The 17,274-nt window shown below is 52.0% G+C and overlaps 1 protein-coding gene across 14 annotated transcripts in view; it reads right to left on the reverse strand.

Moving 5' to 3' along the window:
- The window catches only part of PPFIBP2 (PPFIA binding protein 2), a 151,405-nt gene that overhangs the window by 129,046 nt on the left and 5,085 nt on the right, over nucleotides 1-17,274 (reverse strand). Inside the window, exon 1 of one of the 14 annotated variants that reach the window (XM_057552648.1) lies at nucleotides 12,438-12,570. The exons of the other annotated variants lie outside the window; for them this stretch is intronic. The gene's annotated coding sequence lies outside the window, so the exon portion shown is untranslated. Of the gene's footprint in view, nucleotides 1-12,437; nucleotides 12,571-17,274 lie in introns of those variants that run through there. 14 annotated transcript variants of the gene reach the window in all.

A 17,274-nucleotide genomic window follows, 5' to 3' on the forward strand; every position in this document is an offset into this window, starting at 1 on the left:
CCAGCTCTGCCGAACCCACAGGAAGGAGTCCTTTGGCTTTCTGGCCCTTCCATTTAAAGCCCAGCCCAGCTCCTGTCACACGTCACCGCTCCTGCAGCAGCCTTCTCTGGCACGCCTGAACCCAGATGCTTCCATTTAAGCACTTACCCAAAAAGCACTCACCCTTCTCACCAAACCACAGCCCTTTAAACAGGGCTCCATGATCCCACACAGCTCTTCCACCAACACGTAATAGGGGACTCAGTCCCAAAGCTGAACATTGTTCTGTAAAGCATTCAGTGAGCAGGAGGTGCTGAACCTCGCCTCTAGGCGCCGTGAGCTGGACCCCTCCTGCCCTAGCTGTTCCCCCAGACATAGGAGTGGCATCCTCTTCTTCCTTGAAACGGCAGGCTTCTTCAGAGAAACACCACCCCAAAGACATGAGCATGAGACACCTCGAGCCCAGCCCACAAGGAGGAACACGGGCTCTGGCCGGGAAACCGGTGTGAGAGAGCTCGAGGTTGTCACACCCACACCCAGACAGCACAGCTGACCCTCTAGGCTGAAGGAACCAGGAGAGCTGATGTCGAGTTTCTCTCAACGCCTTTGCTTACGATTTTTAAACATCTGCTTCACCTTCCTGACTGTACTCACCTCCCATTTTCTGCTCTTGACATTCTGTCCCCAAGCTGGTCTTTTTCCCCAATTCAAGGATTTATCACTGTGGTAAAGAGGTCACAACAATCTCAGTGACCAAGGCCATGGGCCTTAAAATAGACCTGCCTGCCAAGGAATAGTTTGGGCAGATCTCAGAAGACAGAGGATACAGGTGCTCCAACAAGGAGAGGGATGGGGGGGAGTGGCTCCAGGCAGGGACCTGTGCCTTTGGGAAGAGTGAGATGGGGAGCCAGGCAGCGTCCGGGGGCACGGCAGCACCAGGCCTCCCACCAGGTTGCCCCTCAAAACTGTGCTGAAGACAAGTACATCCGTGTCTTCACTGCGGGGGGACTCCCTGTAGGCGCCCAGAGAACCTGGGATGGGAGGTTCTTTTCCTTCCTTCTGAGAGTCTCAGAATGAGATGGTCTGAGGAGCAAACAGAAACGAGAGAGTCCCCTTTGAGGCTGGGATGTGAAGGACCAGGCCGGATGACAAACACCTCGCCCACTGGAAGATCTAGCTGAGATCTGGTGGCCTGCCCCAGCCCCACAGCTGGCCGGCCACAGTCCATCGAATGACAGCAGCTCCCTCCAGGCCCACGCAGTCTCCACCTGTCTGCGAAAGCCGCCTGCCTGCAAGTTCACAGAGGGTGAACAGATGCGGCAACCCCTGTAAGAAGCCTTTGCCTTCATTATCTCATTTAATCTTCCTGGTGACACAGTGCCCTGTGAGGGATATAGTACAATTATCAGCCCCATGTACAAAAGAGGCAGCTGAGACACAAAGATATTAAGACAGTGCCGAGGTCCCACGGCCTCTGAAGTGTTCCCAGAGTCCCGCCTGTCTGTCACCTAAGTCTCCGCCTGCTCTGCCTGCCACACTGCCCTGTCCCGCAGATTTGCTCGATGCGGTAAAGAGCTGGGAGACGACGAAGCTGGTTTCCATGTCCAAACCAAAAGAGCTCAAACACCTGGGGCCATGAGACTCTCTGCTAATTGCTGCCCTGCGTATCTTCATGGGGACTCTGCCCGCTGCCCCGCTTCAACTCTGTTAACAAGACAGTATCTTATCTGAAAAAAGATACACAGAACGGAGAACAATTCTCATAAAGATGCATAACCCACAAAAATCAATATATTATTTTTTTTAGATTGGTTTATCTATTTAACAAATACTATTTGCCCCTCTATCATCTGTAAAACCCTGTGGTAGATGCTATGAGGGGGAAAAAAATGAATTTAAGACTATGTTATTTACCTACCAAGGACCAAAAATCTTTCATCTCTCATCCATGTCGATTAGACTGTGAAGGTTGCATGTAGAATTGGGCCTCTATCTGGGATCCGTGAGCCAAAGCCAACAAACTTTGGCTTTTGCCAACGTAGACTTCAGAAATTCATAAATTAATGGTCTAATTTTAAAGCAGCCATGGTATTCTTTTGTGAGAAGAAAAACATCATTTCCCTGAAATTCCCATCCTCTCTAAAATTAAGTTCGGATGGCAATTAACTGCCAATGTCAGTTCTCCGATGTGACTAGCTCAACAGGCAAGTAACTTGGAAAACATCACATGGAAGTTAGTTTCAAAGACAGGCTGAGTTTCAAAAATCAACCATTTCCTGAGCATCTTATGGACAACGAGGTTCACCTTGTCATGCATTTGTTCAAGTTGCTGAACATCCAAGGGGAAGCTCTCGGGTGCCTGGCACCATGGAGGCCCTGGGGATTCCCAGGGAGAAAGACACACACACAGGGCAGCAACAGACCAGGAGGTGTGCTCCCAGGAGAGGGAAGCTCGGCAGGCTCAGGGCACAGCCGCAGCAGGAGGAACGAGAGACCAGTGCGGTGTGGGCAATCCTAGAAGGCTTCGCAGAGGAAGTGAGATTTCTCCACGTGGGCAGCAGGCACTAATGCAAATGCATTGCAAGAGGAGGAAAGAGCATACCCCAAGGTATGGGGAGGGGTGGGGTATGCATGTAGCTCTGTGTGGCCAGAGAACAGCAGAGGAAGAGCGGCAGCAAATGAGGCCGGGACCAGCTTGGGAAGGTCCTCTCACAGCATTTCACCCTCTAGAGCTCGGCCTTTATCCGTTAGGCAAGGGGAACCACAGAAGGGAGCTGCCCATTCTTCTCTAGCAATAGTGCAGAAGCAGGCAAGGATCTGAGGGAAGGATCCTTCTCAGAGGAACCTGCAGGACTCTCTGGGTGCCCCCTCCCCAAGTACAACCAGGCTATGGCAGCCTGTCCCCTCCCTCTCCCCACCTCAGGAGCTCTCCAACACCCTCCCCCACTCCTCTGACTCAGTATCCCCTTTCACCACCCCAACATTCTGGACAGTGAAGATGGAGGTCTTTCTACTCCAGGCCCCGTCAGCAGTCAGCAGGCAGGACCATCCCCTGAAACTCCGCCTACCTCTCTCCTGACACTTCCCCAGCTCGCACCGAACCTGCTCCCCAGCTCACCCTGCCTCCCCAACCCAGGGAGGGGCAGGGCAAGTCAGGACCAGAGAGGCAGAGTCAGCTGGGGAGCAGTGTGTCTTCTGCCTTCTGCGCTCGCTGACGCTGAGCAATGCATACAGCTCCATCAGACACTCGTGCACCCGGATCTGTAGCCTCGTACTTCCTTCCTCTCAGACTCCTCGGCAAACGGCCGTGCATCTTTCTTTGATAAGAAACGGAATCCCTCAGTTCCCTTTCTCTCCACCTCAAACTTCCCCTCTGCCCTTTGATCCCCTAACCTATCATCACTGAGGGCGAACCTCTCCATTACTCCCTCTCTAGGCTGAATCCACATCTCCCCCTCTTCTGCTCCTTCCTCTCAGCCCCCACGGACATCAGAGCCTCTGCTACCTTAGAACACGTCCTCTGGCCCGCATCCCCCAGCTACCATTTCATGCTCTTCCTCTGCTTCACTGCCAAAGGGCTCACCTCCCATTCTCTCCAACATCCACCTCCGTGAGATTTCCACTTACGTGCCTGATGTGCTCTCTCATCCATTGAGCTACTTCAGTTATTTCCTTGAGAGGCGGCACGTGCAGGGTGAGGTTAAAGCACAAGCTGGAGAACCGGACTGCCTGGGTCAGAATCCCTGCTTCAGACTCTCACTTGCCGTGCACATGTCCTAAGGCAGGACACTCACCCTCAGTGCCTCCGCTCCCTCATCCATAAGATGAGAATAATAAAAGTACTTCCTCAAGAGTGGCTGTGAAGGTAACATGAGACCAGCAATCAGTCAGTGTCAGCTGGGATCGCTTTCCTTGGCAAACCCCTGAGACTCTCCTCTTCTGGCATTTGGGACGAAGTGCTCTCTGGGTCCTTCCTTCACTGAATGTCCTATATCTCAGCTCCACTCACTGCCCTGGGGCTGATTCTGGTTTCCTTCTACAGTCTCTCCCTGGATAATCCATACTTCATTTCCATGTTTATGACTCATAACACTAGATTGCGCCTGTAAGCTCCAGACCCAAACACCCAAATACTCATCAGCTTTCTGGCTACGTCTTAGCAGCCCCTGAGATTCAGCATGATCAGAAACTCTCAGCATGGTCCTGCCCTCGCTTGGAAGCTCCTAGCCTCCTGGAACTGTGCACCCTGCACTGCGCTGGGACTCTTCCCCGCCCCCTCCCTCTCCTTCAAACAGCGGCCACCTCCCTGTGCATCACTCTGTGCGGGGGCGTGCTTCTCCATCTCAACCTTCCCACTCCAGCTGGCCCAGCCTGGGTTCAGGTGTCCAGAACTAGGTATTGGAGGGCCTCCTCTCACCTGAACAGTACCCGGCCTCTCCCACAGCAGTCCAAACTCAGGAGTCTGGCATCCAAGGCTAATCACAAATTACCCTGGACATATGACAGTAATAATAACGGCTGTCATTTATTAAGCACTCACTCTGCTTTGAGCTAAGCATTTATACGTATCTCATATCTCAACGGTCATAACCATTACTGTCCACATTTTACAGACAAGGAAACTGAAGCTTCGAGAGGTTAAGCTGGTCAAACCACACATCCAGTGAGCAGCAGAGGTGGGATTTGAACCCAGGCAGTCTGACTCCAAGGTCACGTTCTTAACCACTCGGCTGCACTACCTCACCAAGCCTGGTCCCTTCCAACCACATCCTTCTGAGTTCCTGACACTCCAGCCACAGGAGTGCATTCTCATTTTGCCGTGCCCTTTCCATGCTGTCCCCTCAAGCTGAAGGTCCCTTCTCCAGTCTCTGGCCATCAGAACTAATTTTTCAAGGCCCAGATGATTCTCCTTCCTCTGTGACAGCATTCCCACCCCTACCTGTGCAAGAGAACTTCTGCTGAGACCCACAACACATGCTCAAGTCTTCATTTAGTTTCTGTTTCGTGTTGCCACGGGGATAGCCATGGGGAGGACACTGGCGGTCTCTCTTTCCTGGACCTCCTCACGGTGTGGCTGTGGGGGGAAGCTGAGTATCTGATTGGTGGGGATGAGAGAGGGAACTGAGCTGAGTGGCCCAGCCCCATCCTTCCCTCTGTTTCCAGGGCCGCCTCGCCAGAGGGAAGAGGCCTGCCCCGTGAGGAAGCCTGCAGCCAGCTGGGTCCCAGACAGAGGTGGGTCTGTGGACCCAGCAAAGGGATCCACTGGGACTCCTATTAACCACATTTTCTAAACACCTTTATTAGCCCTGGAGCTGATATCTTGGTCTCCACTTGTCTGACTCCTGGTCTTATTTTTCAGTTGATGCCAAACTCAGAGGGCATTTAAGTGGTGCACTTACCACACACACCCCCGCCCTGCCTACCTGGGTCACCCTCTGTGAAGGATGACTGGTCAGAGTTGGTCTGTGTGGCACACTGGCGACTGATACTACATCTCCGGGGGGATGAGTAGTGACCACTAACAAGGATGCCCCAGAGCAGCCTGGGGTGACCCCCCCACCATCCACATGGTGCTCTCTGTCTGGGAGCCTTGCTCCCCAGCCACCTGCAGATGACCCTGTAATTCACTTTCCCAGGTAGGGTCATGCCAGGAAGGCAGTCTGGAAGGGCAGGCATTTGTTGTAGCCACTGGATGTCACCTGCCAAAGCAAATGAGTCCATTGGTGTCTGGTTTATAGCCCAGCCTTGTCAGTCTGGTCAGCATGGGTCAGACCCCAGGCCACAAGCAGCCTCCGATGAATGGATGATGAGGGTGTCTGACCCAGCAGACTGGCCTCCCACGCCATCCTCACCTCTATCCTCTCCCCTATCCACACCCACCTGCCCCCGTGGCAGACAGAACCCTACCCCACTGACAGGAGCCTCTGGCAGTGTTTCCTCAGCCCCAGAACACACCCTTCAAAGTCAGCTACCCTCACTGTCTCTGTCACAGCAGAGAACAGGCACACATGTGCACACAAATTTAGCCCCAGGGAGGAACAAATGGACATCAAGTCATTTTACCACCTCAACCTGATGGTAGACAGATTCAGAGAAATGCTTCCAGTGCAACCTCAGCTTGAATACTTCCCAAGCTTCATCTCAAAAACCACCTCCTAAGGGGCTTCCCTGGTGGCGCCGTGGTTGGGAATCTGCCTGCCAATGCAGGGGACACGGGTTCAAGCCCTGGTCTGGGAAGATCCCACATGCCGCGGAGCAACTAAGCCCGTGCGCCACAACTACTGAGCCTGCGCGTCTGGAGCCTGTGCCCCACAACAAGAGAGGCCGCAACAGCGAGTGGCCCCCGCTTGCCGCAACTAGAGAAAGCCCTCGCACAGAAACGAAGACCCAACACAGCCAAAAATAAATAAATAAATTAATTAATTAAAAAAAACCAAAAAACAAAAAACCACCTCCTAAAAAAACAGAACCAGCGAGGGGTTATTGTTGAAGCTGGGTGACGGATAAGGAGATTCATTAAACTATTCCTTCTACTTTTTTGTATGTTTGAATTTTTTTTTTAATAACAAAAGTTTTTTTTTTTAAATCCACCACTTAGGGATCTGGGCTTTTGCAGAGGGCAATACCAGATTCTACCTTCCCTTGCTGAGGACCACCAGAACTGAGATTTGAACCTAAGTTCCTGACAACTCAGACGGTGCTCTTTCTGCAGTGCCATTCGGACTCCCTGAAGGTCCTAACATCTGACCAAACTCTCATTCCACCACCATCCAGACCCTCACCATCTCTCACCTGGATTTCCAGAGCTGCCTCTCCTAGACTTCCTACTTCTAGCTGACTCTTCTTCAACCCTTCTTTCCCAGAGAAGGCAGGGTATGTTTCATGAAGCTCCTGACGTTACTCCTCTGCTCTCAGACCCTCCGTGGTTCCTCACTGTTTCGGGAACGAAGCTGCATTCTGTAGCTCAGCCATCCAAGTCCTCCAAAAAGATTCACTTCCCAGTTGCACTTCTCACCGTGCTCTAGGTCAAGCCACTTCCTACTCTCTAAATACAGAAAACTTTTCCTGTTTTCTCTGTTTGGGATGCTTTTCTCCATCTATACTTTCAAACCTCACCCATTCTAAGAACTCATCCAAATGCACCAACCCAAGGAAGCCTTTCCTGACACCGCTACCCCCAGGGCCCGAAGGTGCTGGTCGCCTCCACTCTGCTCCTGCCACACTTGCACTCACGTTTATCATCTCCTTTCCAGCTCTGTTTATATGATTCCTCAATACGTCTGTGTCCCCTTCCAAATTAAGATGCTTGAGAGCAAGGAGGATGTGCTATTCACTTGTCCATCCTCAGAGAACGGCAACCAGTATCCACTTTCTTACTTTCTCCATACCTGAGGGCCCCTCTCTTTGTGGTCTTATACTCAGAGGTGAAGGCAGCTCTGCCATAAGGGGAACCTGACCGTGCTTGGGCCTGGCACGAGCTAACTGATGAATGCAATTATATTCCCAAAGCATCAATGGGAGAAGATGTAACTTCCCCTAATGGATGATAAAACCAGGCATTTCTCCTCATTCTATTATTTTAGAATGCTAAGCAACAAGGAAAAAAAACCAGATCTGTATTGGCAAGTTTTCTCTATTATCTAGAGTGTTCGGGGGCCTCAGGCGTAACTTTAGCCTGCAGCTACCTCCTACGAGCCTCCCAAGCTGCCTGGGGAGGAGCACAGGCCCCAGCACTGTGGCAGGCCCCTGGTAAATACTAACTGAATTAATCAACATTTATTCTGTATTTTGAACCTTCATTTCAACAAGTGTTAAACAGTTTAATTTTGAGTCAATGCAATAGCTTTCCTTCTGCACTAAAAAAAAAAAAAAAAAAAAAAGTTTAAATTATTAGGAGACCAAAGAATTTCCTTAAAGATGGGCTGTGTGCACGGGCAATAGTCCGGCTTCTGCCTCTGTCAGAGGAGAAGGGGGCTCCTTCTGCAGGCCTGGCTGGAGGGTATTAGTGGAAGATTAGCAGCTCTGTCTTCACTGGAGGGCTGAGGGCCACATGGAAGCCAGGTGAAGACACCAGGCAGAACCCACTGCTGCCAGAGAGCCCAGACTACAGGGAATAGGGCTTTCTGGGCTGAGCCTTTGGACAAAGCCAATCAAACTTCCTCCACTGGCTGGGCTGAGTCTACCTGCCTCTCCTGGTTCCCTTGGCAGGACCAGCAATGAATGCCTCTCTATCCCTCATCATGACACCGAGCCTTGTTCACTGAGGCTTTTGGAAACATCCTGTTATGGGCTGAATTGTATCCCCCTCTCCCAAATTCAGATGTTGAAGTCCTAACCCCCAGTACCTCAGAATGTGCCTATATTTAGAAATAAGATCTTTAAAGACGTAATTAAGTTAAAAATGACATCATTAGGGTGAGCCCTAATCCAATATGACTGGTATCCTTATAAAGACACAGACAGGTACAGAGGGAAGACCTCGTGAAGACACAGGGGGGAGATGACCGTCCACAGTCAAAGAGAGGGGCCTCCGAAGAAACCAACCTTGCCGACTCCTTGATCTTGGACTTCTAGCCTCCAGAATCGTGAGAAGATAAATTTCTCTTGCTTAATCCATCTAGTCTGTGGTATTTTTGTTATGGCAGCCCTAGCAAACTGACACATGCCCCCATCTGATCTTGGATACACGCTGGACAAACCTACGGGAAGAAGGCAGCCTCCTCTCCAGAGATGTGGGTCTCTGTTCTCATCCACTGGTGTTCCTCTTCCCTCTCAGTCTAAGGGAGATGGCTTTGCATCTCCAGACTTAAACAACATCCAGGTAAGGACAGTTCCCAACAGTCCTTTATCTATCTTCTTTGTAAGTCAGCTCCGAGTCAAGTCATGCCTGGGGACCATGACCATTTAGTGAGACCAGATGTTGGTACGTTGTAAGGAGGAAACCTGAAGACCCCGCAGCCTGACCAGCTGTCAAGCTGCATTCAAGGAGCCCTGGGCCCAGCCCTGTTCTCTTCAAGGCAATTCAACAATCCAGCATATGATGGGGGGAGGGAGGGGCAAAGCCGGTCCCCTAACCTCAGCTCACCAGTCACAAGACACTTGCCACTCAGATCACTTCCCTCCCCTAAGAGTACTTAGGCCACAGAGTGGCCCAGGGACTTTCCTAAGAAAAGTGATCCAGGAATCCCCCATCTGCACACATACTCACAGACCACAGACAAGCCGGCTGGGGACTGCACTGCAAGAGGTCTCCCCTCCCTGGGGATCCATGGGGTCTGGCTCCCGGAAGCCTGTCAGTCTGACCTCAGGGGAGTGGGAGCAACTGCAACAGCTCCTGGAGGCCTCTCTCGCATCTTTCTCACCTCGTCTTTTCCACAAAGCAGGGCCATTGTTTTCCCATGGGAGACACCCGAAGAGTTCCTTAGTCTCAAAGTGAAAGGTGTAGAAGCCTGTGTGATGCGAAAGGGCCACAGAAGGGGAAGGCAGTACCTACACCAGAGGCCCACAGCCCAGCCCAATCTGGACCCCTGAGTCTTTGCAGCTCCTTCCTCATTCCCCTGAAGAAGGAGACGAGCAAGATACAACAGCGAGAGTCCAGGCTTGGGAGTCAGACCGACTTGGGTTTAAATCCTGACTCTGCTGCTTAGAGCTGGGTTAGTTTCTGACCTTGGGTAACACAGATTAACCTCTCAGGTTACTGTGTAATGAAGATATTACCACCTGCCTCACACAGGGCTGGTCAGAGGGTTAGGGGGGCAGAGTCAACCACCCAGCTCAGTGCCTGGCCCTTCTCAGAGACCATGTCCCCACTGCATTATTCCAGAAGACGGAGTTAGCCAAGACCTCTTATCAGGGCCTAAATGTTGGGATCAGGAAAAAAATATGCAACGCTGACTCCCTTTGAGAAATTGCCAAATCTCTTGAGGCCAGCCTGCAATTAGGGGAACCCTAGGGTACAACGCAGCGCACTTGCTCTGTGCTTTCCGTGTCTCTCTAGCAGGGCCTTCCAGAATGGTAAGGTAATTGATGGCATGCGTGCTCTTACAGCCCCTTGGTGCCTTGCTCAGTCATTCTGCCAGTGCCACCAGGCACCCAGCTTAAGGACAGTAAGCAGGCAGGGTTTATGATGTTCACGGGCCATCTGAAGGCAGGTACCTGGCAGAGAAGTCACAGCTGCGGAGATGGATTTGGGGACCCCAAACATGGAGGCTAAAGCTGAAGTTGGACTCCAGGGTTTGGGAGGACCAAGGGCCAAATTCTGACCACATCTGTGGAGCAGGAGGGCCCAGGCCCTAGGCACTGGCGTCAGGAGAACCCTTAGTAACTCAGAGGTGGCCTTGAGAGAAGATGGCCGAGTGGTACCGGTGTCCCAGAGAGGCCGACAATTGCTCCCAGTGGACATCTCACGCTCAGACACCTAGAACCAAACAGGCAAGCACCCCCAAGTCACTCAGGAATGGGTTCCACACAGGGTGTGTGACAGTGACGCAACAAGATGCATGTCTCACGCGCCCTGCAGGATCCCTCTCACAACTGCCATCCCTCACTCGACTGTCACCAGGTTTATTTAAAATTCTCTTTCAGGAGTTCCCTGGTGGCCTAGTGGTTAGGATTCCGGGCTCTCACTGATGTGGCCTGGGTTCAAACCCTGGTCGGGGAACTGAGATCCTACAAGCTGCACGGTGGGGCAAAAAAAATTAAAAATAAAATTTTCTGTCAAATGTAAGTAATCATGACATGTGAAGACCAGATTTGTGAACCTGGAGTAGCCCTTTACGTTTTCAAAGCTGGGACACGGGGGTACAGCTCTGTTCCCCAAGCGCCCTGTAACACGAGATCCCAAGACACTGCAGCCCAGATACGCCCTCCTCAGCACCCCGGCCTCCCTAGGTGGTCTTCTCGGGGCTTCCTCCTTAGCCTGAGGGAGACCTTCCCATCAGGAAGCCTGAAAGACCCTAGGTCCACCCTGAGGACAAAAGCCAGGTGTGGCTGGCAGAGCTGGGTCTGGGTTCCGAGCTCCAGGAGAGCTCCAGGAGGCAGGCCGAGCTGGACAGAGGGAGTGGCCCTGTGCAGACCTGATCAGCAATGAGGACCGGCTGGTTCCACAGGACACGGGATAAGAAAGTACCCCAGCTTTGGCAGGCAGCCCCCAGCAGCACCCACCTGCTCAGACCCTGAACATGACACCATGGAAACAATGCTCTCCCTTCACGCAGGCTCTCAGCGCCCACTCCACGCCCCTGCACGGACAGGCTCCCAGCAAACACTTCCAGAAAGTTCGGCCCCTCCTCTCCACCCCAACAGCTCCACCGGGGTTACGGCCCAGGTTTCTCTCTCATCCTCACCCCCACCCTCCCAACCCACCATCTTGCTTAACATCCCTCAATGGCTGACACCCTGGGGGCCCCAACAGGTGGGATGTAAGGAACTTGTTACTAATGATAAAGTAGCTAAAGTCAGGAATCTTTTGGGACTTCCCTGGTGGCGCAGTGGTTAAGAATCCGCCTGCCAATGCAGGGGACACGGGTTTGAGCTCTGGTCCGGGAAGATCCCACATGCCGCGGAGCAACTAAGCCCGTGTACCACAGCTACTGAGTCCGTGTGCCACAATTACTGGAGCCCGCGCACCTAGAGCCCGTGCTCTGCAATGAGAAGCCCGCACACCGCAACTAAGAGTAGCCCCCGTTCGCCGCAACCAGAGAAAGCCCGTGCGCAGCAACGAAGACCCAACGCAGCCAAAAATAAATAAATAAACATTTTTTTAAAAAGGAACTTTTTTGTATAAATTAGAGAAGATTCTGGGTTACCTTGCCCCATTCTAATATACTTTGAGTGGGAGAGAAAATAGAGGAATTCGGCCAGGAAATCAGCAATTGCCTATAGCGCTCAGGAAACATCAGTTTCTGTGACACCATGAACAACTGTGCAACTTCCTACTATTTTTTAGAGATTTACTTTAGAAATACGTGTGTGTGCACGCGTGTATATATCGCATTGGGGCCAGGTGTGCATCATGGCAACCTGGCCACGACCACCAAGTGCTTCTCACAGCCTAATGTCGTCTGACCATCTTCCTGCCTCAACACGAAGAGCTGATCTTCATGGTAAACTTAAGACCGAATCATCTGGACTCTCAAGGTGGCGGCAAGATAGAGTGGAAGGAACATGGGTTTGGGGATCAGATAGATGGGGCATCAATTTTATTTCAACCACTCCCCAGCTAGGGAACCTTGGGAAAGTCACTTATCCTGAGTCAGTTTCCTCCTCCGCTAAAGCCCTGAAAGGCTCCTGTGAGATGTAAGTGAGCACCGATGAGGCTGTGCTCAGTGCCTGACGCATGGTGTGCGCTTAATGAATGATGATTTCCAGTCCCTGGTTCCCTGTCTAGCCTCCCTTCCTCCTCCAGCTCTAGCCAAACCAAACCACTGGCTGTTTGCCACCCGTGCCCCTTAACTTACCATCCCATGCCTTTCTTTGTACATTGCTGTTCCCTCTGCTAGAAGTGCCCTCCTTCACCCCCATAGAACAGGGTGTCTCTGGTCCATCTTTCCTTCAAGACACATCTCAAATGCCCCCTCCTCCTCCTTTCTCTGAACGTTCACTGTGTTTTCTCTGCAGTTATTACTGCCTATTTTGAATGAGGGGTACATTCCTTAAATTCCATCCAGGCAGGGGACATGTCTTACTCATCTTGTGTTCCCACCATAATGGTTCTTGGCACGGAGGATGGTAAAAAAAAAAAAAAATTAAAAAAATAATGGCGACTGAAATAATAAATGAGGTCACAAGTCTATTGACTCCAGAATACTTAGGAATTATGCCCCACCTCTGCTGCTAAAAGAGTTTCCTAGATCCAATTCTCATCTGGGGGCTTCCCTGGCCTCCCTCTTACCAGCCTTGGCGGGCTCCCCTCCCTGCCACCCCAGCCAGGATTGTGTGCCCGTCAGGCATCCACGTTGCTTAACCGCAGCACTCTCCATCCTCCCACCACTCACCCCACCCAAAACCTCAGCTTACTTGAATAAGGCCCTGCTGCCCACAGCCCTTCCCTGTCCCCTCTCGGGGCTGGAAGCTTGTTCTGTGACCCAGGCTGCAGACAGTCGGTCAGAATTCCCAGTGTCGTGCCCACCGCCCCCCTGGATCACTCCCTCCTACACCCGCTATTACCTCTTGGATGTTGTAAGCTCATTGTCTCAGACCGCATGGCCCTGGTCCTGCAGGTACCAGGACTTTGTGTTCTCGAAATCTTCAAGGAAGGGCCCATGAGTCCATAAGAGCCTTCATGCCCCCGCCAGGTGGTCAGGCCAAGGTAGGCATCAGCAGAGAATACACACAGCACAATCGCTTTGGGATCATGACCTCAAAGTTTCAGCCCACAAAGGCACTTCCTCAGAGTCTTTCCTCTCTCCCAACACCTGCACTGGGTGGGACTTTGGCCTAGGACCTGAGATAGAGAAGCTTCTGCACAGCTTCATGGCCGCCCTTCCCCAGCTTTCCACCTTCATTCCCCCCTACATTTGCTGCAAGTCACCTCTCTGCTGAGAAGCCAACAATCATCCCCCCAAATCCTACAGTACTTTTAGTGAGACCCACACCCTTTTGGCAAAGTCTGCTTCCTCAGTTATTTCACAAATTCCTCTCTAGTCAGTACTGCCTGGACAATGCCCTCTGCAGGTAGACCCCAGTAACACGCTCTAACACAGCCACCCGGCCCTAGAGGGAAGCTTGAGTTATTTGGAATTTCTTACATCATGCCAAACTGAAATCTGCCTCTTCTTTAATCCTCTGTACCGTTCCCACCAAGGGCCCTCAACCCTGCCCTCTGTGCAAGGCACAACATGGCAGCTCCCTTGCCCACCTAAAAATCACAGTTCCAACCCTGTGTCTTCCTGTCTGTCCCAGGACCTTCCGGAGCTTACAGGACAGGGACTCCAGCTTCGATGCAGTAACGGGCCCTCCTCCACCTGCTCCCAAAGTGTGGTGCCCAGGGTACCACGTCCAGGTGTGGCCAGTCTTGGCCACTGCAGGGAAAAGTGGGATGACCCCTCTTCCCATCAAGGTCGAAAGTCGTGACTTCTATTAATGCAGCCAGGCTAAGCCAAGTTCTGTGGGCTTTTCCACATGGCCGGGTAGAAAACTGATGAATTGATTTTTGGAGCCTAAGGGCAGGACTTTGACCTTACCCTACCATGTCCCATGGAGCTGGTGTGGGCTCGGAGCTCTCTGTTTGTTGTCCTTGCCCTGTACATTGGTGACGGGCCATCTGAAATCAGCCTGTTCCCTCACCCTGCCATGGACTTCTGCCTCCTGGACCTCCTGCTCACCTCCATCACGGGGGTCACACCTGGAGCCCCAGACAATACTACTTCCCCCCTGAAATTTCAGAATAAGCCCTCTGGTTGGTGTAAATCACTCCTCTTGACAAACTATATTTGCCAGGCTTTCTGAGAAGAGGATGAGAATAATACCACTTACTACTTACGACGCCCAAGCACTGTAGCCAACATTTTATACGCATCGTCATCTCATTTAATCTTTACAACAAGCAGGTGAGATCGGCCTAGTACTGTTCCCATTCGACAGGCGAGGAACTTCAAGCTCAGAGAAGGAGAGACTTGCTCAAAGGAGAAACAGCAAGTCTGAGGAGAGCCAGGATTTAAATGAAAGAGTGAGCTGGCAGGGCCCTCAGAGATGAGGGAATCCCAGTCCCCACGGTAGAGGACACCCACCGCCTGCCATGCTGGAGTCAGGGGGTGAGTGAGGAGTCAGTGCCCTTTTCTCCAGCAGGACAACACCCCTGCCAGAGGCTTCGTGCAGCTCCAGTGAGCCGCGCAGCAAAAACCTAGCCGGACACGCAGGGCAGGGCGGTGGTGCTTGTTGTTACCGGGACAGCAGCGTTGCATCGAAGAACCAGATGTCTTGGCTGCTTGCAGGAAGAGCTTATGTAATAAAACTTTCTCATGACAAGCAGTCGAGGGCAGGTGTCAGAGCCAAGAACTATTCCTTTGCTTTGGTAAAATGTCGAATTAGAAGAATCCTCCTTTCTCACCCAAATTCCAGTTCTAACTTCTCCCCTCGCCCTACTCTAATCCCCTCTCCCCCATCGCCTCCCCCCCCCCCCCCATTGCTTACTGAATTTAGAGTTTGATGCCACACATCCCAGTACGCCCGAGGCAGTCCTGTCTCCCAGGGTCCCATCCAGCTCAGCATCTGCCTCCTCCTCTCACTCTCAGAAGTGGCCCAGTTAGGACAAGAAATTAAAGTGAATACTCTGGAACCTTAAAAAAAAAATCACTTTCCTTCTCTGGTACCTGTTTGCCTCCCATAAATGGGAATAACACTACCTGCCTCATGAGACAAGCCCTTTGTAAAACCCACCAAAGCCAGAAGTTCCTCTCCGTCTTTCCTCTGGAGGCAGCTTTCTGGGGTCAGTCAACATACACCTGTTTCATCCATAAAGCAGTCCAGGGTCAAGCCAGCCGTACATGTGAAAACCTCTTTGATTCAGGGGAACAGTGCCTTGTGTTGTGGGAAGGAAACAGTCACCCCTAAAGAGAGGAATTGTTATGTGTGCATGCAAGGAACAAAAGTAACCCGTATTTGGTCTTCCTAACCTGAACTGTGGCTCTGCCCTTCTCTGTTCCCTTAGTCCCTACAGCAGATCCCTTGGCCTCTACACAACTCTCTCTCTCTCTCTCTCTCACACACACACACACACACACACTCACACACATGCACAAACACACATATTGTCAACCCAAGGAGTTCCTTCTGGTGGGCTCTCTGGGCCTTTTGGCCAGAAGCAGGTTGGGAAAGTTTGCTAAGAAGACCTCTTGGGACACCCCAGTGCAGTCACGGGAGTGGCCCTCTCGGCCAGAGTGGTCCCTGCCCAGCCGAGAGGCCCAGCCACATCTGAGCGGGCCATTCCAACCATGCACACAAGTCACTGTGGGTTTACCTCTTTACCTGGGACTCAGGGCAGGGGTCTGACTATGCCCACCAAACACGCCCAGCAACCAGCAGGCGTTGGCTGTCCCTGAGCAGGCAGGGCAACCCTGGGATTTGGGTCACCTCCTTCCCTATGCCTGCCATCATTCCAGGAAGAAACAGATGTACCCAGAGCACAGCTCCTGGGACCACCACAGCACCTGTAGGCAGGGGAGCGACCGTGATAGGATCAGTTCCCCAGCCTCTTCCTGGAGGTTTGTTAGTAGGCCCACCACCCACTTACTTCTGCATAAGTCATTCCTGACACACGTACAACTCAAATATCCTGTCTGCAACCTACAGCTATCCGTGATATTTTACCATGGGTAAGCAGGCTCGCGCACACACTTTGGCCTTAGTTAAGCGCACGTGCACACACACACACACACACACACACACACACACACTCAAAACAAGATGAGGTAGAAACTTGCCAGACCCAGCTACATAACTCAAAAAGAACCAAGAGGCTCGGGAATACCCTGGCGGTCCAGTGGTTAGGACTCCACGCTTCCACTGCAGGGGGCATGGGTTTGATCCCTGGTTGGGGGAACTAAGATCCCGCAAACCGCTGCGCGGTGAGGCCAAAAAAAAAAAGAACCAAGAGGCTTAACAAGTTTGACTGAAAGTTGAATCCCAGCATTTCTTGTGTCTGTTTTTATTTGGCAATTATCATATGCCAGGCAATAATCTAAAGGTTTCACATGCATTAACCCAGCTCTGCCTTAGCAAAACGAGGTAATCACTGTGCCGTGGCAAAGGCAGGACTCATCCTGGGAGGCTGGGGAGCCTGGCCAGGCAGAGAGGTGTGGAAGGGAAAGGTAAGGAGGGGAGGAAACCCAGCCTCAGGGCCACTGAGTCTCTTGGCAGCAGTGCAGACTCTAGACAAGGTCCTCTCTCCTTATCAGACAGCTGTGGCCCTCACTCAACCATCTAAATCCCTGACACTGGCCTTACACATAGGCCCTGGCTTGGAAACAGTTCTCACGGCTGATTGGCTTCCCCGGATAGGCACACCCCGCTGCCCCCACCCCAGCACTACACTGGCGACTCCTCATAGCTGGTTGGAGGCATCCCTAAAGTCTGTTGACGACGGGGAGTGGGGTGGTGGGAGTTTGGGTCCCTGGAATACATCTTTCCATGGAACTGATAGATTGGTGCTTGCATTCCCAGAAGAACAATTTAATACGCATGTACTCCCACTAAGCACTAACAAGTATAAGAGTGCAGATACCATAAAAGCACTCCTTACTTCCCGTCAGCCCACATCCCCATAGGTCACAGGACAGAAAGAAGGTCTCATGAGGC

This window comes from Balaenoptera acutorostrata, chromosome 9, assembly GCF_949987535.1.
Source record: "Balaenoptera acutorostrata chromosome 9, mBalAcu1.1, whole genome shotgun sequence".
NCBI classification, from domain to species: domain Eukaryota; kingdom Metazoa; phylum Chordata; class Mammalia; order Artiodactyla; family Balaenopteridae; genus Balaenoptera; species Balaenoptera acutorostrata.